The sequence below is a fragment of the Giraffa tippelskirchi genome, chromosome 13, assembly GCF_054371585.1.
Source record: "Giraffa tippelskirchi isolate mGirTip1 chromosome 13, T2T-mGirTip1v1.2.pri, whole genome shotgun sequence".
In the NCBI taxonomy this organism is placed as follows: domain Eukaryota; kingdom Metazoa; phylum Chordata; class Mammalia; order Artiodactyla; family Giraffidae; genus Giraffa; species Giraffa tippelskirchi.
The window spans coordinates 109,946,791-109,974,094 of NC_137287.1; the positions used below are offsets into that span (position 1 = coordinate 109,946,791).

The 27,304-nt window shown below is 41.4% G+C and overlaps 1 protein-coding gene across 3 annotated transcripts in view; it reads right to left on the reverse strand.

The window, feature by feature from the left end:
- The window catches only part of LOC145531670 (uncharacterized), a 90,708-nt gene that overhangs the window by 14,436 nt on the left and 48,968 nt on the right, over positions 1-27,304 (reverse strand). The window contains exons 6-8 of one of the 3 annotated variants that reach the window (XR_014072647.1): positions 17,629-17,805; positions 16,976-17,050; positions 16,547-16,843 (exon numbers count right to left, since the gene is read on the reverse strand). The exons of 1 other annotated variant lie outside the window; for it this stretch is intronic. The gene's annotated coding sequence lies outside the window, so the exon portion shown is untranslated. Of the gene's footprint in view, positions 1-16,546; positions 16,844-16,975; positions 17,051-17,628; positions 17,806-27,304 lie in introns of those variants that run through there. One more of the 3 variants, XR_014072645.1, reaches the window with a different exon arrangement.

Consider the following 27,304-nt stretch of genomic DNA (forward strand, 5'->3'; position numbering starts at 1 on the left):
CACAAGAGAAGACTCTACACATGGACATCACCAGATGGGGAATACCAAAATCAGATTGATTATATTCTTTGCAGCCAAAGATGAAGAAGATCTATAGAGTCAGCAAAAAAAAAAGACTGGGGGCTGACCGTGGCTCAGATTATGAACTCCTTTTTGCCAAATTCAGACTTAAATTGAAGAAAGTAGGGAAAACCACTAGACCATTCAGGTATGACCTAAATCAAATCCCTTATGATTACACAGCGGAAGTGAGAAATAGATTCAAGGGGTTAGATCTGATAGACAGAGTGCCTGAAGAATTATGGATGGAGGTTCATGACATTGTACAGGAGGCAGGGATCAAGACCATCCCCAAGAAAAAGAAAAGCAAAAAGGTAAAATGGTTGTCTGAAGAGGCCTTACAAATAGCTGAGAAAAGAAGAGAAACAAAAGGCAAAGGAGAAAAGGAGAGATATGCCCATTTGAATGCAGAGTTCCAAAGAATAGCAAGGAGAGGTAAGAAAGCCTTCCTTAGTGATCAATGCAAAGAAATAGTGGAAAACAATAGAATGGGGAAGACGAGAGATCTCCTCAAGAAAATTAGAAATACCAAGGGAACATTTCATGAAAAGATGGGCACAATAAAAGACAGAAATGGTATGGACCTAACAGAAGCAGAAGATATTAAGAAGAGATGGCAAGAATACACAGAAGAACTACACAAAATACATCTTAATGACCCAGATAACCATGATGGTGTGGTCACTCACCTAGAGCTGAAACCCTAGAGTCTGAAGTCAAGTGGGCCTTAGGAAGCATCACTATGACCAAAGCTAGTGGAGGTGATAGAATTCCAGCTGAGCTGTTTCAAATCCTAAAAGATGATGCTGTTAATGTGCTACACTCAATATGCCAGCAAATTTGGAAAACTCAGAAGTGGCCACAGGACTGGAAAATGTCGGTTTTTATTCCAATCCCAAAGAAAGGCATTGCCAAAGAACATTCAAACTACCGTGCATTGCACTCATCTCACATGCTATCAAAGTAATGCTAAAAATTCTCTGAGAGGCTTCAATAATACATGAACTGAGAAATTCCGGATGTTCAAGCTGGATTTAGAAAAGGCAGAGGAACCAGAGATGAAATTGCCAACTTCTGCTGGATCGTAAAATAAACAAGAGAGTTCCAGAAAAACATCTACTTCTGCTTTATTGACTATACCAAAGCCTTTGAATGTGTGGATCACAACAAACTGTGGAAAATTCTTCAAGAGATGGGAATACCAGATCATCTGACCTGCCTCTTGAGAAATCTGTATGCAGGTCAAGATGCAACAATTAGAACCGGACATGGAACAACGCACTGATTCCAAATTGGGAAAGGAGTACGTCAAGGATGTATATTGTCACCCTGCTTATTTATATGCAGAGTACATCATGCAAAATGTTGAGCTGGATGAAGCACAAGCTGGAATCAAGATTGCTAGGAGAAATATCAATAACCTCAGATATGCAGATGACACTACCTTTATGGCAGAAAGTGAAGAAGAACTAAAGAGCCTCTTGATGAAAGTGAAAGAAGAGAGTGAAAAATCTGGCTTAAAACTCAACATTCAGAAAACGGAGATCATGGCATCTGGTCCCATCACTTCATGGCTAATAGATGGGGAAACAATGGAAACAGTGAGAGACTTAATTTTTGGGGGGGAGGCTCCAAAATCACTGCAGATGATGACTGCAGCCATGAAATAAAAAGACGCTTGCTCCTTGGAAGAAAAGTTATGACCAACCTAGACAGCATATTAAAAAGCAGAGACATTACTTTGCCAACAAATGTCCGTCTGGTCAAAGCTATGGTGTTTCCAGTAGTCATTTGTGGATGTGAGAGTTGGACTATAAAGAAAGCTGAACATCGAAGAATTGATGCTTTTGAACTGTGATGCTGAAGACTCTTGAGAGTCCCTTGGACTGCAGAGAGAACCAACAAGTCAATCCTAAAGGAAACCAGTCCTGGATAGTCTTTGGAAGGACTGATGCTTAAGCTGAAACTCTAATACTTTGGCCACCTGATGTGAAGAACTGACTCATTGGAAAAAACCCTGATGCTGGGAAAGATTGAAGGTGTGAGGAGAAGGGGACAACAGAGGATGAGATGGTTGGACGGCATCACCACCTTGATGGACATGAATTTGAGTAAGCTCCGGGAGTTGGTGATGGACAGGGAGGCCTGGTGTGCTTCAGTCCATGGGGTCGCAAAGAGTCAGATGCAACTGAGTGACTGAATTGAACTAGTGGCACAAAGTTGGGGCTCAACAAATGGGTATTGTGATGTGAATCATATCAAAAAAGTTGGTTTAAGGGGAGCATCTTGGTGAGGACTGGAGCCCAGCAATCAGATGAGTTCTTGTGGAAAATGCTCTTCACCTGGTATTTTACTAAATTTTAAGATTTGAAATTCAACAAGCTAAAGGAAGAGGCAGGGCAGGTTGTGAAGGAGCTCTGATTCATGACATGATCTTTTCCTTTTTATCTTGGATGATTTCTCAGCAGGACTGAAACAGTTAAATACTCTGTCCTAGAAAAGCTCAGCCCAGATGACTTCCACAACTTCTGCTGATGGTTGAGGTTTGTCTTCTTCAAATTTATATATGAAGTCCTAACCTCCAGTGCCTCAGAATGTTACCTTATTTGGAACGCGGTTGTTGCAGATGTAATGATGTAAGACAAGGCATCCCTTCTTCTAGTACTACTCATGCCCATATGGAAAGCAGAAATTTAGAGACAGATACACACATACAGCAAGAATGCCATGTGAAGATAAAGGAAGAGATAGGGTGAGTGTGTCTCTAAGTCAAGGAATGCCAAAGATCGCCAGCAAATCACCAGATGCCAGGGGAAAGTCATAGGATAGATCCTTTACTCATAGACTTCAGAAGGAGCATGCTGACACCCTGAGTTCAGATTTCCAGTTTCTGGAACTGTGAGACAATATATACTTCTGTTGTTTCAGCCACGTGTACATTTTCATGGAAGCCCGCGTTTATGAATACAGCACCATGGTCCCTTGATCCCCCCCGCTCCTTTGTCTCTCCTCACAATGCTATGTGCACGCCTGTTCCACTTCTCCTCTTATATGTTAGGATTCCTTAGAGTTTTGTTCTTGATCTTCTTACTCAACACACATCCCCTAGTGATTCACCCTCCCTATGCTATTTCCTCTTCTGGTTCCCAAGCCTCTTTCCTCTGCTTTAGCTATATGTGTGTATATGTGCAGAGAAGCATATACACACACATATGCATGTGTGCACATGCACACACTTGTGAACTCCAAAGTTTGAGTCTTCTTTTAAAAAATTATTTTATTTATTTGATTGTGCTAAATAAATAAATAAAAATATTTATTTGTTTAGTTGTGGCACTCAGGATCTTTGATCTTTGGTATAGCATGCCAATTCTTAGCTGCCGTTTGTGAGATTTAGTTCCCTGACCAGGGATCAAATCCAGGTCCCCTGCATTGGGAGCATGGAGTCTTAGCCACTGGACCACCAGGGAAGTCTCTTGAGTCTTCTTTTTTTTTTTTAACATCTGCAGAGTTCAGATATTATTTGGTTTTTCCTCTTCTGACTAAATGAGCTGACATTTTCTTATCAATATCTTTTTAAGGGAAAAGTAATAAGAGCAATTACCCTTAAATGAGGGGACACCTGTTTTGATTGAACCAGCATCCACATCAGCTAAGAGGGTCCCATCTTGAGGGTCCCTTCACAGACTGTCTTTGTCTCCTCTAGCTGCCCTTCTTTATGTGCGACCATTCTCATTGCCAATGGTTCTTTGCTGCCCTATTTCTGTAGTGTGGACCAGACTGGGATCTCAGATGCTCAGTCTCTGATGAGAGATGACACTTGGATCTTTGATTCTCAAACCTGAAAAGTTCAGCTTTCTTAGTGGGAGATGAGTTCAATTATTTCTGCAGAAATGGAAGGCTGCTGTTCAACCTGGCCTTGAGCCTGTGGCAAACCATTGGTCAGTCTGAATATACCAATATTCTCTCCATTTCTAACAAGTTAGGAGAGGGTGGTGAAGTCAGCCCTTAGCTGGGTCTCCATCATCAGGGAAAGTTTAGGCAGCTGTTGATACAGCCTAGTGGTCTGGCTGGCAGAGACTTAAGAATAGCAAAACATAGATTATTAATGAAAACAATATATTTCTACACTTTTCAAAAATGGTGTTAAAATGCACAAAATGTAAAATTTGCCACCTTGACTGTTTTTTGGCTCACAGTTCAGTGGCATCAAGTATAGTCACATTGTTTTGCCACCATCTGGACCATCCATCCACAAACCTCTTTTCATCTTGCAAAACTGAAACTCTGTACCCATGAAACAATAATTCCCCTAATTCTCTTCTCAACAGTCCCTGGAAACCACCATTCGATTTTCTGTCTGTGTAATTCGACTACTCAGAGAACCTCAGATAAATGGAATTATACAGTCTCTGTTCTTTAGTGACTGGCTTATTTCACTTAGCATAATGTCCTCAAAGTTCCTGCTTGGTGCAGCATGTGTCAGAATTTATCCCTTTACAAAGCAGAATAATATTCCGCTGTGTGCACATACCACATTTTTTATTTATCCATCCATTCATTGACACATGGGTTGCTTCCACCTCTTAGCTATAGTGAATAATGCTGCTATGAATATAGACCTAACGCATGTCTCCCTGAGTCACTGATTCCAGTTCTTTTGAGTACATATCTAGCAGAGGTATTGCAGGATCATATGGCAAATGCATATGCTATATGAATTTTTGAATTTTTGAGGAACTGCCATGCTGTTTTTCATAGCAGCTGCACCACATTCTATTCCTATCAACATGGTGCACCAGGGTTCTAATTTCTTCACATCCTTGCTAACACTGGTTATTTTCTTTTTTTCTTTTTGATAGAAGCAATTCTAATGGATGTGAGGTGGTACCTTTTTTTTTTTTCCTTTTTGAAACATTTTCCAATATTTCTTTAGACTTAGAACCAGTTCTATATCCTTGGTTATAAAAAAAGTAAATTTGCCCAGCTAGCAGAAGCCAAGGTTTCGAGTGAGTGAGATGGTTGTGTGCTGAGAATTTGAAACAGGTTCAATGTCCTTCTGCAAATGTCCCTCAGCACTCATCTCTCAGGAAGTCCACACTGGAACTCAGTGTTTCACTCAGGAAGCTGCTCTTCCAAGCTCCCACCCCCACCCGACCCCGTGTTCTCAAAACTGATGAACTTCATTGCTATTCACACAGTTGCTCCGGCCAGAAAGTTGAAGACGTGCCTCTTCCTCAGCCCCCAATACACATGCATCATCGAATCCCACCACTTTCACTTAAATATTTTCTCCCAAGACCTTGTTCTGGGCAGCAGCTTCTGTAGTTCAAGATACTTGAATCCCCAGCTAAAATGGCTTCAATAATCATCTATCTGCCCCTCAATCCCAACTGTCTCCCCTCATCTTTTCCAATCTCCACTCTATGGCCAGGTGATCTTTGTAAAACAAAAAAAAAATTTGATTTTGTCATACCCCCGTCCCAGTGAAAACCCATCAGTGCCATTTCCTTGCCCTGGGAATGAAACAGAACAACCAACCTTTCTTCATCTGGTCCCCTACCTACATGTCTTATTTATCTCCAAGTGTCTCCTGCTACTCGGGAAGAAAGTGGGTAGAAAAGGCATTTTTGACTTACTGAATGACAAAGACAGAAATTTGTTACCTATTAATTATACAAATGCTCAGCATTTCCTGGCCTAGGTCTGACCCTGGGAGAGTCAGAATTGAAGACCTGTACAAGGATGCTGCTACATGACGGATGAAGGACGGGATGTGCTGCCCTAATCCAAGAAGGCCCCCAGCATCACCCAGTGAACAAACAGGCTATTTCATTAGTGTCTCTAAGATTTTCTAAAGACACTAAAATTTGGATATTCAATTTTTCATCCTCATGGGAAGCATATACATAAAGCTTGTTTATAGATATGAGAGAAATGTGTTCTTTTCAGGTGGAAGGATGGTGGTAGATTACCAGACAGCAAAATCAGGTTCAATTAGATAGTGGTTCTCAGTCCAAGTTGTACACTGGAATCAGTTGGGAATCTTGACAATGTGAGTGCTCCGTCCTAGAATAAAATTCTTTGTGACTAGGGCTAGGAATTATGATTTTTTTTAAGAAAAGCTTCTCCAGTGATTGTAATATACAAGAATGGCTAAAAGCCACTGATTTAGCTCAAAGGAGAAATAAATTCACCAGACACTTATTTATGGAGACAACCGACTTAACAGCTAACTGGACAGTGAATTTCTTTAAACTGAATTGGGAGTATCTTTGGAATTAGATACTGTTAGCTAAATCATAGGTAACTTGACTTTGGGATAGCTAATTGCATTTTTGTCTGTGCCCCGGGAAGGGAAAAAACATGAAAACTGATCTTATCCCATGTCTAGACATTGGTTACAATTATTGCCTTGAGTATCCAGGTTTTTGAGGAAGGCAGATTAACATAGTGTTTAACTGGAAACCTGCATATTTATTGAAAGAACTTCCAAGTATACAGCCCCTCAGGGAAATTCATCCCAGGTAGACACAGGGACTAGAGGAGGAAGTGGCAATGTACTCCAGTATTCTTGCCTGGGAAATCCCATGGACAGAGGAGCCTGGCGGGGCTACAGTCCATGGGGGTTGCAAAGAGTCAGACACAACTGACTGAGTGCAAGTGTGCCTTTGTGCACGCACGCGTGCATGCGTGCGCGCACACACACACACACACGCACACAGGGGAAGGCTGTCTTGGGGTGTAAGGACAAAGAGAATAAGCTGGATTCAGGCATTCAGACTTCCAAAAGCAATCAGAAGGGTAGTCCCTGAAGCTCCCACCTCTTCTAAATCAAAAGGAGAAATACAGTAAATCCTCTACATACAAACCTTCAAGTTGCGAACTTTCAAAGATGTAAACGTTGAATGTCAAATCATGTAAGTTAGTTTACATGTCTAGCATAGATTGTCATGTGTGTGCATCCTCTGTAAGTGGTTGTGCTTTGGTGTACTGTGTTGTATAGTACTGTACAGAGTACAGTAGAATGGTATCTTTATTTCAAGCCCAGGATGTCTCTAAGCAAGCATAAAAGCATGGATGAGGTCAGTAACTCTTCTGGTCTGCTCAATCAATGTCAGCCCCTATATGCCAACTATTGTATTGTACTACTGTATTTTTCAAGGTACTATGCTGTAAGATTAAATACGTCTTCTTAATTTTTGTGTGTTTGGTTTTTATGTATTATTTGTGTAAGAAGTGTTATAAATCTATTATAGTATAGTATTATATAGCCGATTGTCTTAGTCAGTTACCTAGGCTAACTTTGTTGGATTTAACAAATTGGACTTAACAACTTGCTCTCAGAATGGAACTCATTCATATGTGAGGAACTTAACTGTAACGGATGGGAGGAAATGGCCTTGGCTTCTTGGTCTGCACATCTTGTTGTGTTCTGCCCAGTGGTGAACTCTTTTGATGGACCTTGTCAGTGAAAACTACTCTGGGACATCAGTAGCCCTGACTTGGTGCTGTGGACCACCACCAAGGAGGTGGCCCTTCAGGGCTTTGCTGTGGGATGAAGGAATGAAGTGACTCATGGCCCTGGAACTGGGTGCAAAAGCTGATCAAAGCAGCACAGAGAGGGTCTTAACCTGCTATAGAGGGAACTCAAATTTTCCAACCACTCAGACACCATAGATTTTAAAAAATACCTGCTGGATCTGAGAATCATGACCATCTTTCGCCCTGGTTTCAGATTTAATATGCAGCCCACTCCAATATTCTTGTCTGGAGAATCTCATGGACAGAAGATCCTGGTGGGCTACAGTCCATGGGGTTGCAAAGAGTCGGACATGGGTGAGCAACGAACACATTGGGTATGTTGGGACCTGGAAAAGGAAATGGCAACCCACTCCAGTATTCTTGCCCGGAGAATCCTATGGACAGAGGAACCTGGTGGGCTATAGTCCATGGGGTTGCAAGAGTTGGACATGACTTAGTGACTTAACCACTCTGTTGGGAACTGGACTTGTTTCATTTTTTTAATTAATCACCTGACCTGTAGTAAAGAGGTATGGCCAAGGAAGTGCTGTTCAATAAAGGAAAGGGTCATATTGCTGTGAAAACATGAGCCTGTTTATCTGTGACCTTGTTTATCTGACTGAGGTTCTGCCATTTCCAGGCCTATCTGAATGGGTTAGTTCAAGCTCCTCACTGGATGCATAAGCCAACTGAGACTTGGGAGGTGTAGTCAGAGAGCTGTTAAATGAGGCTGAAATTGAACCTTTTCCCTGGAGGCTTCTTTGCAGGGAAGACAAGTGAAGGCAAAAGCTTGCTACTAAGGAGACCCTCCCTGAGGATGTATGACGGTGGCTGTCTGTAAGATGACAATGGAAGGGTTGTCGCTGCCCCTTCTCCCTCCCATTGTCCCTGAGACCTCAACTCTGCAGCCAGGTCCTCCATGCTTCTGCCTCGCTCTTTTCAGGCTGTGTCTCTCTGTGCAGGTGGATGAGGTGACAAAAGGCAGACTCAAGGAGCACGCAAGAGGTCATGGAGGTGGGGACGAGAAAGTATTCAGTACTAGTGGCCTGATGGCCTGGGTATATTTGGATGGAAATCAGAGAGCTATCCAAAGTGCTCACCAAGGGGGCAGACTGCCTAGACTCAAATCTCTCTCCTGATACCATGCAATCTTGACTTTTATTTACCTGTCTGTATAATGGGGTGGTGATTAGAATGCTCGACTTTATAGAGGTATTTTGAGTATGAAATGAAGTATCATTTAAAGTACTTAGAATAGTTTCAGGCATATAATAAATGCTCAGTGTAAGTTATATTTGGACTTTGGGGAGATTAATAGAAAATTCAGCACATATGACTTCCTAAGATGGATGGCCATTCATTCTTTCATTCATTTGACAAATATTTGTACAACACAGCAACCATGTTAGCTCCCGCGCCAGGTACTCACAAATGAATTATAGAAGGCTTCTCCTTCAGGGAGTGGAGAGGGCTTCTCTGTTGTTTATGTCTCAAGAACAGACAATCAAAAAGAAAACAGCTATCTACCAGTCCAAACACACATAGAGACTTCTTGTATCCAGGAAGAATCAGCCATGGGGGCCAGAGCTTCTCTGGGATCTGGTATTGTGACTGTCACATGACTAGAATGCAGCCCAAGGTGGGTGGGGAGGATGGAAGAACAAGACTTAAGGCCTTGCTCTTTCCTTCGGTTTAGGTGTGAGTCTTATAAAGTCATTTCCATAAAAATAAATAGGTAAATAAATAAACCCAATCCACCAAACTCAAGCTCCCCATTTCAGTCTCAGATAAGTGGGAAATATGAGCCAGCTGGCTCCTTTCACAGACTTTCAGGGCAGGAAATTGCTCATTTCTCATTGCAACAAGCAACCAGCTTCTTCAGGCCCCAAAGAAGCTCCCACTGTTGAGTGATGCTGATTTTGGATGGAAGGCCTCCTGGGGTTTGGGCCAAGGGCTCTGAACAGCAAGTGGCTTCCTGGGGGCAGGACTGCTGTGTTCTCAGTCTGCTTTAGATTAGAATTCATTATAGAATCTCTGCTCTGCAGAAGTGGGCTGAATCTTGGCGATAATTTAATTCAATTTTATCCTTTTGCAGAGAAAATCCCTTAAAACCAAGGAGGATCTAGTTCTTCTTACTCTCTGTGTGGTTCTGTTCCTCTCTCAGCCAAAAATCTCTTCTCTCTACTCATAGCACACAGATCCTTTCCACCAATAGCCTGTACAGGTTCTGCCTGATCGATTTATGGGATGATTCATGCCCTAAGAACTTTGTACCAAATGTAAAATCTAACCTATTTGAACTCTTCAGTACATTAGATGATTTCATGGATAGTTGCAGGCTATCATATGAGGGGTACCAAAATGTTTTTTTCAAGTTATGGAAAACAAATTGACATATTACTATATCATTTATGTAAAGTTGAAGTCCTGATCATAACCATCATTGTCATCTTCATCATCATTGCAGTAGATAATGACCAGCAACATCAGCATCACCTGTGGCCAGTTAGAAGTGCAAAATGTCAGAGCCCATCCTAAACTTAATAAATCAGAAACCCTCATTATTTTATTACTATTATTTCTAGGAGTCAGACCCAGAAATCTGTGTTTTCACAAGCCCTACAGGTGATTCTGGCATATGCCGAAGCTTGAGAACCATCATGCTAGACTGTGCCAAGGGCTTTTGAGGCTTGATCTCAGTTATTCTTCATAGTAACCCGCAGTGAAAAGTGGCATTATTAGCTTCACTTTGAGAAGACTGAGATCTAGCAAAGTTAAGTAACTTGCCCAAGGTCACACAGCTTGTCAGGGCTGTAGCTACACTCTGGTCTGCATTTTTCGGTTGTAACAGATCACATTTTCAGGGAAGTCAGTATCTACATCTCTGCTTGTCCTAACAAATTCTCTGAACTACAAAAAAAGTGTAGTAAATTCTTTAACAACCCATCCACCACCTACGTCATGGAACTGCAATTGATTTTTACTCGGCTTCATCTCCTTTAGTCCAGAACTAGCCTGTGGGGGTTGAGGTAGTGGCAAGACTTCAAATCTTGCCTTGTTTTCCCTTGAAGTGAAGCCAGAGATGACTTCCTGGGCCGGATCTGCAGCCAGCGAGGTTTGTGGTGGAGAAAGAAGTGTGTTGAGGAGGATAAGGTGGGGACCAGCTGCAAAATACTTGCTGAATAGGGAGAAGGTGATAAAGAAAGGCCGAAAGGGAGAAGAAGTAAGGGAGCAAAGACTGCTACTCTATAAAATAAATACAATGATGTATATTTTACTGATGAGCAAATGAAAACCTAGGGAAGTTACATGACATGTGTGATATCACTATCAGGGCAATAGAGGATCAGAATGTGAATTTGGTGATCTGAACTCTAAGCCCAGTGTTGTTTCTGTTAGAATGCCATTGGAGCAACTGCCTACAGTACTATCAGGCTACAAACCCCATGGGCAGGGGTTCCTGTCTTGAGGTTCATACTGACATTCAGGGAGTCAATTGCCTGGACCCACCGAAACTCAAAGTTATGGTGTTGTGTGTGTGTGTGTGTGTGTTTATGAGATACATCTATAGGCACACATACATATATATATACACATATACATATATATGACTTCCCTGGTGACTCAGACGGTAAAGCTTCTGCCTACAATATAGGAGACCTGGGTTCAATCCCTGGGTCGGGAAGATCCTCTGGAGAAGGAAATGACAACCCACTCCAGTACTCTTGCTTGGAAAATCCCATGGCTGGAGGAGCGTGGTAGGCTACAGTCCATGGGATCGCAGTCAGACACGACTGCGCAACTTCACTTCCTTTTTACTTTATACATATATATATATAGTTAGTTTTTATCTTCCTTGTGCTTATTTTTTAAATGAATTTCTTTGTTCCTCTTGTGTGCATGTGTATGTATGCATGAGAGAGAGAGATTTTAGAAGGGGATGACTTTCAATATGGGCTCTGTGACATACTGCATTTTCCACACATGGTTTGTTGCATACACACACTGCTCCCCCCTACCCCACACACACTTCCCCGGAGAGGTTGGGTTTATGTTCCCCACAACCCCTTGAATTTGGGCAGGGGTGTGTGGCAGTTTTGACCAATAGATAATGGTGCAAATGATATCCTGTGACTTCCAAGGCTAGGTTGTCAAGAGAATGCAACTCCTGGCTCCTGGGAACCAAGCCTTGGTGCTGTGAGAAAGCTTAAACTAGCCCACTTGGAGGGACCAAGGAGACGAGCTGAGTTTCCCTAGTTGATGTCCATCATCAAAGACCAGACATGTGAGTGAGCGAGACTTCAGAGGGTCCCAGCCACCAGCTTCCGGTCTGAGACCCTCAAGATTGTGGAGCAGTGCCAAGCTGTCCTTGGAATTCTGACCCGCGGAATCTGAGAGCATGATAAATTATTGCTTTATGTCTGCCAGCTGGCACGAAACACTGCCCAGACTTATGGAACTTCTCAGGGTTCCCTGAAGCCGTTGGTTCCACAAAATCATGTCTAAACAGTAGTATGCTTGGCCATGAAGGAGTTTCACAGGTTCACAGAAAAAAAAAGGTGAAAAAGTGGAGTATAACTGGTAAGGCTTTCTTTCTTAAGGATAAATTCATTAAGGTTTTAGAACTGGATCTCCCTGCCATTTTTTCCCCTAAAATTTATATCCCTCCTACTTTTTGGTGCTAAAAATGTCCTTTTTTAAAAATGGAATAATGAGCATAGCTTATTTTGTTGTTTCTGCTGCTGTTCTTTTTATGTTATTAAATTCCTTACTAGGCAAAATAAAAAGTTGGTCACTGAATGCTAGTCCCTTGATTCTTTAAAAAAAAAAAATTCTGGTACTTGAAATAAAAGTCTGGGAACTGCTGACCCACATAATGAAATCCAAGCCGCTTAGCATGGCGTTAAACACTGGTTGCTATATTGGATGAATCCTATTCTAATTGTATGATAATCAGACCTACCATCAATGAGATTCAACACTGTGTCCCTCAGGTAAGTTATGAACCTCTGAGAAAATTAGAAGCTGAGTGGAGCATAATTTCTTTGGGAAAACATGTTTAGAGACACAAACTATTGACTCAGGTTACATTTTTTAGACACAGTCAAATTGAAGTGAGGTGTTGCTAGTTCACAAATAATTAACACAAATGATTTATCCACTTATGTGTACACGCAGCACAGGTTCGGCTCGCTCATGGGGTCAGTCATTCTCACAGTCCTGGGAATGTCGTACCCCCACACCAAGGGAAGGTGCACGCACACACAGATACCCATGGCATCCAGAACCTTGTAGAACCGAACCTAGTGATCCAGCAGGACCACTAAGCTGAGCTGTGCTTCCCAGCAGTGCAGCGTTCCGTCAGTCTCTGCATATCCACTTCCGGGAGCTCTTTTCCCCAAAGTCCTTAGAACAAATTTGTGGCCTGACATAAAAAAGAATGAAATAATGCCATTTGTAGCAGCATGGATGGACCTAGAGAATGTCATACTGAGTGGAGTAAGTCAGACAGAGGAGAAATGTCATATGACATCCCTTATATGTGAAATCTGAGAAGAAATGATACAAATGAACTTACTTACAAAACGGAAACAGACTCACAGAATTCAAGAAGGAGCTTATACTTGCTGGAGGAAGGATGGGGGTAAGGGATAATTAGGGAGTTGGGAATGGACACATATACACTGCTGCATTTAAAATGGATAATCAACAAGGACCTACTATACAGCACATGGAACTCTGTTTAATGTTATGTGGCAGGTTGGATGGGATGGGGGTTTGGGAGAGAAGGGATACAAGAGTACGTATGGCTGAGTCCCTTTGCTGTGCACCTGAAATTATCACAACATTGTTTATTATTAATTGGTTATAAAGTCAAAGTCAAAGTGTTAGCCATTCAGTCATGTCTGATTCTTCGTGACCCCATGGACTGTAGCCTGCCAGGCTCCCCTGTCCATGGGATTTCCTAGGCAAGGATACTAGAGTGGGTTGCCATTCTCTTCTCCTGGAGATCTTCCTGACCCAGGAATTGAACCTGGGTCTCCCGCATTGCTGGTGGATTCTTTACTGCCTGAGCTACCAGGGAAGCCATTAATTGGCTATACCCCAATACAAAATGTTATTAAAAGTTAAAAAAATTGTAATCTGATTTGGTCCTGAGGAAGGACCAAAATGGACCCTGCTCATATAGCTCATCTATCCCCTTTGACACCTTCCCCTCGAATCTGCCCATGAACAGCTGCCCATCCCTAGGACCGAGGTGGAAATCAGCTCAGAACCTCTAGTGGAGGAATCATTGGCATTTTTCCCTGTATGTGAGGCCACCTAGATTTGCTTCTATTACTCAGTTGCCCTGTTACCAAGCCCAGGATAATAGTTCATTTTGGTTTGTTGACCCCTGTCTCTTCCACTTGCCTGGTGTTTGGCAATTCAAAAAGTGATAAATAAACATCAGATTCATAATCACAGCATACGTGATTAGGAGGACTTTCTGAACATTTCAATTCAATTTGCATTTAGGGCTGGTTAACCTGAGGGGCAGGCATGTTAATTTTCACACAATACAGATTGATTACTGGCTTCTCTAATTTTTCTTCCTTCAGATGACAAGCCCCGGCAGCCTGGAATTTGTCAATTTAGGATAGCACCCAAGGAGCACAACTCACCGACTTTGGAAAGAAAAAAATTAACTTGGAATAAATACATTACTTCCATGCAGAGCAAGAACATAAAATTATACCCCAAGGAAAGACTCAGCCTATAACCTACTGCACTCCTGAGATATCTTGGTGCTGCTATTAAATTTATTAATGAGAGTTGGGAGGTCTTAGTGGTGAGGCTGGCCCATCACTTCCATCCGGCCCTATTGTTTAATAGGATCATTGGACACTTACCAGCATGGATGATTAATTAGAGAGAGGCTTTATGAGGGTAAAAGTTGGGACTGGGGAAGCAGGTGGAGATATTTTCCCTTGAACTCATAATCCTTCATTTGTCTTCCTCGTGGTGAAGTTTTATTACTCAAAGTACACAAGGATCTGATGCTTACCCTTGGAAATATCTAGGAATCTGGGGATGTCTCTGTGATCTCCAAGGAAGACCTTGAGGATTCTATCCAGATGTATGATTTCTGCTGGTCCATGCTTAACAATGGAACTACAAAAGGCAAGTCTTAGAGATGTTTGCTGTAAATTATTTGTATTTCTCAAGGGCAGAACTCAAGCCTTATGTCTGTCCAGTATCTTAGTAACTGGCATGTGCTATGATGTATAGCATGCTTCAGAATTTGGCTGCCTCCGATCTCAGTTGCTGCACATGGGATCTTCATTGTGTCATGTGGGATCTTTTGATGTGGTCCACAGACTTTCTAGTTGTGACCCTCAGGTTCAGTAGTTGTGGCTCTGGGGCTTAGTTTTCCTGCAGCAAGTGGGATCTTAGTTCCCTGACCAGGGATCACCACATCCTCTGCATTGCAAGGTGGATCCTTAACCACTGGATCACCAGGGAACTCCCAGGAAATGCTCATTAAGTGAACAGGATTTTGGACTGTTTGGGAGGTGATGAGTTTCTTGCCATTGCTTGGATAAGAGTGGTAGAGGCTATTTTATTGCAGGAAGAGTAACATGAGCAGACTCTGTAATATTTATTTCCTCACTGCTTTTCCCCATCTCATCAAGCTCATCATCTTTCATCTAGTCTTTAAACAGACTCTTGACTATTCTCCCCACCCACTGAAGCTCATTTCCCTCCTCACCTCCCTGAATTTTACAAAATGATGTTAACGCTCTTCTGAGTGTGACTGTCTGTGGCACTTGGGGGCATCATTAAAGGGCACCATCAGGTAGCTTCATCCTAAGCATTTACTAATGAGTATGACCTAGTGATCATGGCCCTTGGTTTCCTTCACAGTCTCTGGGGAGACGTAATATTCAAAAAGGACTGCTTGCTTGGAGGCTCTGCAATCCACCTCTCTTTTTCAAATAATCTAAAATATTTTCTTGGAAAAAACTAGGCCAAGAGAAAGCTGGGTACCTGGACATTTTGCTGGTTCCCAGTACATCTGACACTAGGTGGTCTTTGAGAGTCTGTAGTGAGGTTCTTATATGAAACAAATCTGTGAAGCTTATGGCTATATTCCTTTTAATGATGTTATAAAGTGGTATTTATTATATCATACATTGTCTTCTTTATGAAGACTCCTGGGAGAAATTTTCATCTGGTCCTAGCACCATGAAGGGTTGGATGATTAGCCAATGGTAGGGCCTTTAGGTTTATGAGGTACATAAACTTTCATCTGTGTTTAGTTGGTGTGTGTGTGTGTGTGTGTGTATTTAGTTCAGGTGTGTTTGTATTTAATTGCTCTGTGTGTGTGTGTGCACTTCTTTCAGTAAATTCCTTAAGCAATGCAAAGACAAGAATCTCATGGGAAAGGGACTCCTATTCATCCTTTAAGACTTGTCTTAAACAAATGTCTTTGAGGTGGTAGAAACTCTTGCCTCTGGTTCCCCAGATCACTTTGTTCTTTAGATTCATTGGCTGTGTGGTTTGGAGATTTGTGTGTCCGTAGCTGTCACCCTTACTTGTCTGAGAGCTTACAACAAACAAAGACAAGTCCTTAATTGTAGCACCGAGAACCTAGTACACAGCCGAAGATGTCACTCAGAAGTTTACCTAGGCTTCTTGGTCTGCGTCAACTAGGGCACTCTCAAGCGTGCTTTGTCTCTGTGCATTTTATAGCAGCGGGTTTGAAGAGGGTTGGGTTTTCTTGGACAGAGATGAGTCCACCTCTTATTAAAGACCTTGTCATTCTGTTTCCTCTTTCTGCTACCTAGAATTTAGAAATGTCTTCTCTTAATGGTGTGTGTGTGTGTGTGTGTGTGTGTGTGAGAGAGAGAGAGAGAGAGAGAAAGAGAGAGGAGAGAGAGAGAGAGAGAGAGAGAGAGTTTGATTAATTGAGATCTACCTCAGTTATTCTCAGTTACCGAACAGGAAAACGATCAGGTGTCTTTTGACTCTTAGACATGATCACAAAAACATGATGCTTCTGCTCTGCAGAACAAGGTACACTTTTGTATACTTGTCTTAATAACTCTATGACCAGGTCATTTGGATTTTGGAGCAGGTCTATTGAAGATAAAAGCCATGCTTCTGAGGTTGGCTTTCTAAAACACAGCTGTTTCCCATGGGGTTTTTTTGTTTGTTTCTTTTTGCTGATTTGCGTTGGACTCCATCCTTTCTTCAACCACTTCCTTTTTCCTTTCTAGGATCAATAGAAGTTCAGACATGGTCTGAGTGTGGGTGACTTTAGCAGAACATCAGCAGAAAGCTGAGTGTTTTCCTCCTTCGTGTTGGAGGGTGAGGACCCCCACGGTTCCCAGCCCTCCCTCTGCACCTGCGATGCATCGCCACGCTGTGGGTCCTCAGCATCTCGGGAACGTGGGTGCTCAGCCAGCTTTCAACATCATCACTGAGGGGCAATGAAAAGACACAGGCATCACAGGCTGGTCTCATGCCAATGGGCTCCCTATTCATTTGTGATCTCCTCTGGACTGCTTGAGCCTCTGGGGTGTGAAAAAATGGGAAAGAGAAAAGTGAAGAGCCCCAAGAGGAAAAGACTGGATTTCTTCCCAACATATTAAAGGGAGCCCAAGACTTGAATTTGGAAATTTGAAAAATTTTATAATGGTTATGACTTTCGAGCTTCTAAACATGAACTGGTTACTCTTCTTCTTTTTTTTCCTTTAAACTTGGGTAATTTCTATGAACTGAATGTTTGTCCCTCCACCTCCTCCGCCTGGTGATTTAGTCGCTAAGTCATGTCTGATTCTTTCGACTCCATGGACTGTAATCTGCCAGGTTCCTCTGTCTGTGGGATTTTCCAGGCAAGAATACTGGAGTCGGTTGCCATTTCCTTCTCCAGGGGATCTTCCCGACCCAGAGATTGAACTCAGGTCTCCTGCATTGCAGGCAGTCTCCTACATTGCAGGCAGATTCTCTACCAAATGAACCAACAGGGAAGCCCAGCACCTGATTTGTATACTTTACCTTAGCCTCACTGTGGGTGTATTTGAAGATGAGGACTTTACAAAAGTAATCAAGGTTAAATGAGGTCATGAGGGTGGTATCATGGTCCAAAGAAGTTAATGTCCTTTTAAGAGCCCAGAGAGAGCTGGCTTTTCCTGCATACTAAGAAGTCATGTATGCATGATGAGATGAAGCCACCTGCAAGCCAAGGGATGAGAACTCAGAACAAAACCTATCTTGCTAGCAAGATCTTGATCTTGGACTCCCTAGCCTTGAGAACTATAAGAAAGAATTTTCAGTTCTTTAAACCACTTTGTCTGTGGCATTTTATTATGGCAGACCATGCAAATGAATATAGTAATCTCGGTGCATGTGCTGTTTACAAGGAAGTAAAATGTCTCCAGGTTTGGTAGTCAGAAAGATCAGGGTGTCAGTACTGTCTGTACGGTTTGTCTGCTGTGAATTTCAAGTGAGTTTCCTTGCCTCTAAGTTTGTATTCTGTAATTCATAGAATGCAGATTATAATGCAATCCTTAGTATAAAGATTACATGAAATATTAGATAAAAATGCAAGCCTAAATGTGGCGCTAGCATAATGAATTGTCTAGCAGATACTTTTTATCAAATATCTGCTTGACAACAGTAGCCCCCCACCACATGTCCATATCTCTTCATCACTGGCAATAAAAAAATCTATTTCTTTGGGTATCCCCTAGGCCCCCTTTTATTTAAACTTTTAAATTTGAGTTAATTCTATATTCACATGTGATTATAAGAAAGAATACAGGAAAGCCCATGTACTCTTCACTCCATTTCCTCAGTGATAATATATTGCATACCTATGGTTTATTGTTGTTGTTGTTCAGTTGCTAAGTCATGTCTGACTCTTTGTGACCCCATGCACTGTAGCTCGCCAGGCTCCTCTGTGCATGGGATTTCCCAGGCAAGAATACTGGAGTGGGTTGCTATTTCCTTTCCCAGGATGAGAAGGAAGTCACTTGGAATCCAAGAAAAGAGGACTCAGAATGAAGTGGGTTGCTATTTCCTCCTCCAGGGGATCTTCCTGACCCAGGAATTGAACCCTCATCTCCTGCTTGGCAGGTGGATTCTTTACCACAGAGCCACCTGGGAAGCCTTAAGCTATGGTACAATATCACAACTAGGATTTTGACAGAGATACAATCCACTTATCTTTTTCAGATTTTCTCCATTTTACTTATACTCTTGTGTGTTTATTTAGTTCTACACAGTTTTATCAGATGTGTAGGTTTGTGTATCCACCACACACACAGTCAAGATATAAAAGTCAATCAACACAAGGCTCTTGTTGCTTTTATAACCACATATATGTCCTTCTGCCCCAACCCACCTTGTATTCCATCCTTAGCCCCAGGTGACCACCAATCTGTCCTTTTCCCTGTAAGTTCTTCATTTTAAAAATGTCATATGAATGGGATCATACAGTTTATAACCATTATAATTTTATTACACTTAGCATGATTCTCTGTAAATTCATCCAAATTGTTGCATGTATCAATAATTCATACTTTTTTATTGATGAGTAGTCCATGCTTTTGATGTACCACTGTTTTTAACCATTTACCTACTGACAGTTATCTGGTTTGTTTCCAGTTTTTCTATCATGAAAAAAAACCTGTTATGAATAGTCATATACAGATTTTTGTGTGAAAGTGAATTTTCAGTTCTCTGGGATAAATGTTCAAGAGTTCAATTGCTAGGATATAAAATAATTTTATGTTTAATTTAGGATCTAGTACCAAACTATATTTTAGAGTGGCTGCACCATTATACATTTCTACCAGCAAACTGTGAGTAATCCAGTTTCTCTGCATCCTTGCCAGCATTTAATCTTGCAACATTTAAAAAAAAAAAATCTTTGCCCATTCTGATAGGTGTGTGGTAATATCCTATCATGGTTTTAGTTTGCATTTCCATAATGGTTAATGAGGTTGAACATCTTTTAATACGCTTATTTGTCATCTTATGTCCTTTGACATACTTGTTCACGTCTTTGGCCGATTTTCTATTTGACTGTTGTTTTTTACTCTTTTGAGAGTATATATTCTAGATGTTAATCCCTTGTCATCTATGTGGTTTTTCAAATATTTTCTCTCAGTCTGTAGCTTATCTTTTCATCCTCTTAACAGCACGTTTCTGTTGTTTGATTTGTTCTAAATCAAATCTCTTATGATTATATGGTGGAGGTGATGAATAGATTCAAGGGATTAGATCTGGTAAACAAACTGCCTGAAGAACTATGGACAGAGGTTTGTAACACTGTATAGGAGGCAGTGATCAAAATCATCCCAAAGAAAAAGAGATGCAAGAAGGCAAAGTGGTTGTGTGAGGAGACTTTGCAAAGAGCTGAGGAAAGAAGAGAAGCAAAAGGCAATGGAAAAAGGGAAAGGTATACCCAACCGAATGCAGAGTTCAAGAGAATAGCAAGGAGAGACAAGAAGCCCTTCTTCAATGAACAATGCAAATAAATAAAGAAAAACAACAGAAAGGGGGAGGACCAGAGATCTCTTCAAGAAAATTGGAGATACCAAAGGAACATTTCATGCAAAGATGAGCACAATAAAGGACAGAAATACTAAAGACCTAACAGAAGCAGAAGTGATCAAGAAAAGGTGGAAAGAATACACAGAAAATGAAACTGTTTGTCGCTCAGTCATGTCCGACTTTCTGTGACCCGATGAGCTATAGACCGCCAGGGTCCTCTGTCCATGGGATTTCCCAGGGAAGAATACTGCAGTGGGTTGCCATTTCCTTCTCCAGGGGATCTTCCCGACCCAGGGATCAAACCCGGGTCTCTTGCATTGCAGGCAGATTCTTTGCTGTCTGAGCCACTAGGGAATACATAGAAGAATTGTACAAAAAAGGTCTTAATGACCTGGACAACCATGGTGATGTGATCATTCACCTAGAACTAGACATCCTGGGGTGTGCAGTCAAGTGGGCCTTAGGAAGCATTGCTGCCAATAAAGCTAGTGGATGTGATGGAGTATCAGCTGAGCTATTTAAAATCCTAAAAGATGGTGTTTCTAAAGTTATGCACTCAAAATGTCTGCAAATTTAGAAAACCCAGCAGTGGCCACAGGACTGGAAAAGGTCAATCTTCATCCCAATTCCCAAGAAGGACAGTATTAAAGAATGTTCAGACTACCAGACAATTGAGCTCTCTTCCCATGCTGGTAAGATTATGCTCAAAATTGTCCAAGCTAGGCTTCAGCAGTATTGAATTGAGTGCTTCCAGATGTACAAGCTGAGTTTAGAAAAGGCAGAGGAACCAGAGGTCAAATTGCCAACATTCACTGGCTCATAGAGAAAGCAAGGTGATTCCAGAGAAACATCTTCTTCTATTTCCTTGACTTACACTAAAGCCTATGACTGTGTGGATCACAACAAACTGTGGAAAATTCTTAAAGCAATGGGAATACCAGGCCATCTTACTTGTCTCTTGAGAAACCTGTATTCAGGTCAAGAAGAAAGAGTTAGAACCTTATATGGAAAAACTGACTGGTTCAAAATTGGGAAAGGAGTACAACGAGGCTGTATATTGTCACCCTGTTTATTTAACTTATATGCAGAGTACATCTTGTGAAATGCTGGACTGGATGAGTAACAAGCTGGAATCAAGTTTGCTGGGAAAAATAACAATCTGATGTATGCAGATGATACCATTCTAATGGCAGAAAGTGAAGAGGAACTAAAGAGTCTCTTGATGAAGGTGAAAGAGGAGAGTGAAAAAGCCAGCTTAAACCTCAATATAAAAAAACCTAAGATCATGGCAGCCAGTCCCATTATATCATGGCAAATAGAAGGGGAAAAAGTAGAAACAGTGACAGATTTTTTCTTCTTGGGCTCTAAAATCACTTCAGATGGTGACTGCAGCCATGAAATTAAAAGACGCTTGCTTCTTGGAAGAAAAGCTATGACACACTTAGTCATCAAAAAGAAAAGACATCACTTTTCCAACAAAGGTCTGTCTAGTCAAAACTGTGGTTTTTCCAGTGGTCATGTATGGATGAGAGAGCTGGACCATAAAGAAGGCTGAGCGCTGAAGAATTCAAGCTTTCTAACTGTGGTGCTGGAGAAGACTTCTTGAGAGTCCTTTGGATAGCAAGGCAATCAAAAACAGTCAATCCTAAAGGAAATCAACCCTGAATATTCATTGGAAGGACTGATGCTGAAGCCGAAGCTCCAGTACTTCAGCCACTTGATGTGAAGTGCTGATTCACTGGAAAAGACCCTGATGCTGGGAAAGACTGAAGGCAGAAGAAGAGGGCGACAGAGGATGAGATGGTTGGACTGCATCACTGACTCAATGGACATGAGTTTGAGCAAACTCTGAGAGATAGTGAAGGACATGGAAGCCTGGCGTGCTGCAGTTAAGGGATCGCACAGAGTTGGACATGACTTAGCAAATGAACAAGAACAACAACGTGTACTTCACAGAGTAACATTTTTAATTTTGATGAAGTCCAATTTGTGATTTTTTTCCCTTTTTATTGATTATCATTTTGGTGTTGAAACTGTAACTCTGGACCTTCCACTTATTTTTGTAACTAAAACTTGCCTTTTTATTTGTTTGTACATTATGTTTGACTGCTTTTATATTACGACAGCAGAGTTCAGTATTTGATACAGAGATCACATGGCCCGCAGAACCTAAAACTTTTTGCCAAGTGTCTGTTTAAGAAAAAGCTTGCCAACATCTAATTTAATAGGTAGTAGTTATTTCACAATTACAAAAAACTACTTTACAGACAATAGCCAATTGGAACATATGTAGGTCATAATTTTAATTAAAATATCATTTATACCTATATTTTCTGGATTAAAAATACATTAATTTATCTAGTCTATGGGAACTTGAATAGAATCTGTACTCTACTGTTGTGTGAAAATTATATTCATCTTAATTTCATTGAAAAGATTCATTAACTCCTTAAGAGAAGAACTTGGAAGAAGGAGGAAACCGATATGTTGGATTTAGGGAATCCTGCAGCTTCCCTGATGGCTCAGTGGATAAAGAATCCGCCTGCAATGCGGGAGACGTGGGTTCAATCCCTGGGTGAGGGAGATCTCTTGGAGGAGGAAATGGCAACCCACTGCAGTATTCTTACCTGCAGAATCCCATGGACAGAGGAGCCTGGTGACCTACAATCCATGGGGTTGCAAAGGGTCAGACATGACTGAAGCGACTGAGCACAGCACAGAGCAACACAGCACAGGGAATTCTAAGCAGCTTTTCTCCCCCAGATTTGTTGTATTAAAAAAATGATTAAAATAAAATCTAAAAATAAAATAAAAAAGCTATCATGCAATTAAAATGATCATTTTAAAGTAGCGTCATCTGTTAAAGACTTCAGGAATTCAAGTCCTCTCTGAGCGTGGTCCTGTCTCCAGGGAAAATCACACGGGTGGTTAGAATCTCCTGCCTGTGCGGTTGTTCTTGAGGTGAAGACACGCACTGATTGAAGAGTATAATGAAGTTCTCTCTCTCCTCCCCTTCCAGCCACTCCAGGCAGAGCCAAAGCATTTCTGACTATAGGGCTAAGGTTTATTAGCAATGCAAAATGAATATCCAAGGGTAGGCTTTTTAATAGAGCTGTTCTTGGCTGTCAAAAGTGGATTTATATCAGCCCTTTGATTCCTTGCTGAAGACATGCAGAGCTTGTATTTCTGATGAGCTTGGGACTATCTGATTATGGTTAATAGTTTTATTCTGCTGTAGCCATTCTCTTCTCCAGGGGACCTTCCCAACCCAGGGATCGACCCCGGGTTTCTTGCATTGCAGGCGAATTCTTAATGCCTGAACCACCAGGGAAGCCCACTGTATATACCTTGTTTCCTGCACATGCACACACACACACTATGGGGGTCAAATAAAATTTTTGTGGATTGAATATGTCCCTCAGGCTGAAAGTTTTAAACCTTTACCCTAGGAAGTAGTTTGAAATGAAATTTTCAGTATGACTACCTAGCAGACAGTCTGCATCTTTAAACCAGATGCAGTATTTTTTTTTTTTTTTCCTACTAAATCTGTTGAACAGCCTACAAACCATGGTTGGGCCATGACACTGAGTCCATGCTGATTAGGACTTTTTGTTTGTATCATGTGTAATGTGTAGATACATGACTGCAACTATGTATTGTGGGTTCACATAATTTGGGAATTTGAAGGAGCCTGAACAGCCATCTTCAGAACCCTACCCTGTGCCTTTGTGCCATAGCGTCTTGGATAAAGGGCTTCCCTGGTGGCTCAGCGATAAAGAATCTGCCTGTAATGCAGGAGCCCCAGGAGATGTGGGTTCATCCCTGGGAAGGGAACTGAAGCCACGTCCCTGAGCTACAGTCTACAGGGTCACAAAGAGTTGGTCACAATTGAAGCCATTTAGCACGCATATCTCTTGGATAAATGGAAGCCCCGCAATGAAGATTGCACATCTAATAAAGGGGAACTCAACACCATGTAAGGTGGTTCAGTTCATTACAAAGCACTTCACTCATCTAAGAAGTTTTCATTATGTTAAACAAATCCAATTTTCCTGTTAAGCATTCTTATTGACCCTTTGGATTCCTGTAACAGTATCTGATTCTTCTCCTGCTTGATAGTCCTAATTATTTCAATAACGCTACCAAAGATGCCAAGTCTTATGAACTCCCTGCAAAACAGTGACAGTTTCTTCATGGTTTCCAGACACTTCATCTACCTCAAACTGATGCTGAGTGTTAGCAACAGCTATTTTGAAATGTAAATGGAATATTCTAGAGTCCTATGGCTGGCACAGGTACTAATAGCAAAGGAGTAAACAGTCACCCAGCTGAAGACTATGTCAATGAAGCCCAAGTCTGAAGTTTGCTCAGCTCCTTCATCATGTGATCCTGGGATGGTCTCACAGCCAGCATGTTACCATCAGCTTAAGTTCCTTAGCAGTTTTACCCATATTTTTCTTAGCTGTGCTTTCCCGTCCTGTCCTTTCACAACTGACAGACTTAGGTACAGTAATTTACATTCCTATCTTCTGTTTATTTCAACTGTTTTAGTTTTTAAAATAAATCTATTTATTTATTTTTGGCTGTAGTGGGTCTTTGTTGCTGTGCATGGACTTTTTCTAGTTGCAGCGAGAGGGGGCTACTCTCTAATTGTGGCGCATGGGCTTCTCAATGCAGTGGCTTCCTCGTTGCGGAGCACAGGCTCTAGGGCTCATAGTTTCTGTAGTTGCACAACGCAGGCTCAGTAGTTGTGGTGCATAGTTCTTCCAGCATGCACGGCACGTGGGCTCTTCCTGGGCAAGGGATCGAATTCGTGTGCCCTATATTGGCAGACAGACTCTTAATCACTGGACCACCAGGAAAGTCCTTATCATCTGGTTTTACTTAGATCTGATTGTTAGTATTAGATCTGATCCATTCTTCCAATGCATTTAAGTATTCTTTTAACTCATGTGTTCATTCATTTGTTCAACAAAGATATGCCAAGCACCTATTCTTTTGCCTAAAACTGAAAATACAATAGTGGAGGTATTTGGAGATTAATTCTAATTATTCACGATTTTCACTGTTACTTCAAGTTTTGTATCATCTGTGACAGCTGCAGCTGCTGCTAAGTCACTTCAGTCGTGCCCGATTCTGTGTGACACCATGGACGGCAGCCTACCAGGTTCCTCCATCCCTGGGATTCTCCAGGAAAGAGTATTGGAGTGGGTTGCCATTTCCTTCTCCAATACATGAAAGTGAAAAGTGAAAGTGAAGTTGCTCAATCGTGTCCGACTTGTAGTGACCCCATGGACTGCAGCCTATCAGGCTCCTCCGTCCATGGGATTTTCTAGGCAAGAGTACTGGAGTGAAGTGCCATTGCCTTCTCTGCATCTGTGACTGTGATCAATATAAATTAATGTGACATATATTACGTATAGAAGGATGTTGAATTTGAGTCTCTTAATCTAATTCACCACACTGACATGCTATAACAGAGAAAATAATATTTTAATACAAATAAATGTAGAAATAAAATTTGATAAAGTTATTCACATTTTACTTTGTGTTAAGATAAAAAAGAACACCTTCTTAGAAATGACAGCAAACATCATAATCAATGTAACTAACATAAAACTATTTTCTTTAAGGTTATGAGAAATATATGGGTACCCATTCTTGTCACATTGCCCAACACAGTCTTGGAAGCTTCAACCAGAACAATAAAACAATGTTAGGAAATAAAGGCATAAGGATTAAAAAGGAAGACAAAAAGTCACTATTTTTAAAGAATATGATCGCTCACATGACACTGAGATAATCTACTTATACTTATTACTACTAATAAGAGAGATTAGCAATGTTGCTGTATATAAAAGCAATGTATAAAATTTTAAAAACTTCATTATGTCTTAATTAGAAAATGTAATATAAAATACATAGTATTTTTTATCAGCAAACAAAAACTACAAACAACTTAGGAATACAATGTGCAATACCTTGGGAAAACATTTTAATACTTTAATGAAGGTTACAGAAAAAAAAATCTAAAGGAGAAATTTATTATGTTCATGAATAGCAAGATCCACAGTAAAGATGCCATTTCCAAAGAACACCAAACCTATGGGGAAAACACAGCATTGGAAGCATAAGGATTGGACAGTGGTTTTAACCAGTAAAATGCAGCATCAGGGTCTCAATAACTTAACGATTGGGGAACTTTGCTGGTGGCCCAGTGGTTAAGAATCCACCTGTCACCACATGGGACACAATTTCGAACCCTGGTCCAGGAGGATCCCACATGCTGCAGAACATCAAAGCCTGTGCGCTGCAGCTCCTGAGCCCGTGTGCCCTAGAGCCTATGGGCCGCAACAAGAGAAATCAGCACAATAAGCTCATGCACCACAACAAAGTGTAACCCCTGCTTGCCGCAAATAGAGAAAGCCCACTCACAGCAACGAAGATCCAGCATGGTAATAAATAAATAAATAATAATTTTTGAAAAAGAGCTTTCTTAAAAAAAAAAAAGAAAGAAATTAGCAGTTGGGACCTCAGGTAATGATAACTGGAGTGAGAAGGTGGCCAAAGTTTAGTGGATGAAGGGAATAGAGTTAGTGTATAAAATTCTACTTTCTAGTAGGAAAATAAAGAAACTAAAAATAACCATCAGGCTCCTCTGTCCATGGGAATTCTCCAGGCAAGAATATTGGCATGAGTTGCCATGTCCTCCTCCAGGGGAATCTTCCCAATCCAGGGATCAAACCTAGGTTTCCCACACTGTAGGCAGATTCTTTACTGTCTGAGCCACCAAGGAAGCCCAAGATTACTGGAGTGGGTAGCCTATCCCTTCTTCAGGGGATCTTCATGACCCAGGAATCGAACCGGAGTCTCCCACATTGCAGGTGGATTCCTTATCAGCTGAACTACCAGGGAAGCCCCCCAAATAATCTCACTTATATGGACTGTGTAAATATGAGTGGAAAAAGAAAAGCTACTATTCTGGTGGTCCCATTGCAAATAGTCGGGGGCCTAATAGAGTATGGAGGGCATTCTCAGATGGGATGGTTGGGGAGAGCTTAAAGAAGGATGGAAGAGGGCAAAGAATGGATTTGGAGAGGCAAAGGGAGAATGACCAGCTCACCATAGTAGCTCTCCATCAAGCTTTTACGGTAGTAATTCCACTTTCAGACTC